We start from the raw sequence: 1,887 nt of genomic DNA on the forward strand, positions 1-1,887 counted from the left end.
CATTGGCCTCGTCTGTGAACCCCTGGGGTGCGTGCAGGGCAGAGACGCCCTTTTGTATGTGAACGTCTGTGCTTGATTTCTCATCTCTTTTTACCCAGTCTGGGCCTGCCCTGGGATTTTGAAAAGTGTTCTTCAAAAGCACCTGGTTACCAGCTGAGCATTTTCTGGTCATGGAGCTGGCTATAGACAGCGTCTCACCTGTGTCCTCCCTTTTAGCTCATATTCAGCCTCTTCTGCCCAGTCAGATATCTCCAATCTGGCCAGGTAGGTACAGGGAGTAAGGGGCTGAGATGAGGTCTTCCCAGGAATACTTGCATTTCAGTAGGCGTCCAGACCGAAGCCTCTCAGGAAATGGTGTGTAGATCTGGAATGTTCAGTGGGGCCGATGAACCTTGGGCTCGGTGCTAACCAGCCACCCTCCCGATGGCTAAGTAGACCTCATCTACTGGCTTGAACAAGGACGTGGGCTTCATTGAGGGCCTGGGCTGGAAAGGTGGGAACAAGCAGCAGGTGGTTCCGTAAGAAAGCTGCACCATTTCCAGGTGCCCAGGAAGTCGGCAGGCAGTTGTTCACGCAACAAACACACAGGTTCCCTCCCTGAGTGCTGGACACTAGGAGTGCTGGGCTTTGTTTCAGATCTGGAAGAGCAGGTCTATAAAGGAGTCCTACAATCTTTTTAGAAACGAAGTGTCTGTGACTGTAGTTCTCGTGTTCATGGGCTGGGGTCTGCAGAGCATCTGCTTGGCTTTTTGTCCCTGATGCAAACTGGCATGAGACTGACTGGGTAGCATAAGGCCAGGGTCCTGGCTGTGTGGGGCCAGGGGCTGACTTGAGCTGGGCAGCTGCTGGGGGAGCCAGGGAGGGTTTGAGGGTGTCTGACACTGAATGACAGTTCCTTGGTCGCTGTGCCCTCCCCCTCCAGGCTGGAGAGGGGGCTCACCGCAGAGGCATTCCCAGCCTACTCTGGGAATGGAAGCTGCTTTCCGATCCCAAGGGGTGAGGAGATGCCCCTGCTGTGTGTGTTTGGGGGTGTTGGTTACAGCTTTCAACCTTCATGCCTTCTGATTCACCCAAAGGGTATAAAGTGAAGTAAAGCACATACTCAGGTCTCCGGCCAAGCTGGGCTCACATCCAGCCACCACCCCTGGGGACTGTGGGCAGCTGAGAAGGCAAGCCCAATGGGGTGGCCTCTCCTGTCTGCCCCTTCCAAGAGGGCCTGTGCCTCTGCTTCTCTCGTGTTAGTGGTTAGGTGCTCCCCACCGGGTGCGTGGGCATGGATGTGTGAGCTCTGGACATTGTGGAGACCCCTGCACCTTCCTCGGAGGAGAGGCTCCACAGTCCTATTGGTACTAAGGGGAACCATGACTCAGAAATAAGAACCGAAACAAGGCTGGTGCCCCTTTCTTCCCTGTCCCCAAATGATTCAAGACCCAGCTCTTCTAGAAACACTTCCCTGCCCCCTCAGCAGCTTGAGTCTCACCTGGGAGCAGCCGCCCACCTGGGACCCACTGAGTGGCCAGGACCACAGGCTTCTGGCTGCTTCTGGGGACACCTGTGCACAGTGGCACTGCTCAAGCCCTCCTGAGTCTCGCCCTTTCGAAATCCCAGCTTCAAATCGAATCTACCTCCTTAGTCCTCATTTTTTCCCCATTAAGTTACATTAACCGGCTACCAGAGGGGAGGCATGGACTGGGGGTGTGAGTCCACTTCAGGTGGCCTCACACTGGGGATCCACAGTTTCCTTGTCTATTCAGTGGGACAATAAATGTGCTCTCCTAGGAGGTGCAGAGGGGGTGGCGAGGCCTAGGATCTCACCCAGGGTCCTGGGAGTACTTTAAGCGCCAGCACCATCCTTACTACCTGTATTATTAGCATCTCCTGGGGAAG

The sequence above is a fragment of the Manis javanica genome, chromosome 4 (genome assembly GCF_040802235.1).
Source record: "Manis javanica isolate MJ-LG chromosome 4, MJ_LKY, whole genome shotgun sequence".
Lineage (NCBI taxonomy): Eukaryota > Metazoa > Chordata > Mammalia > Pholidota > Manidae > Manis > Manis javanica.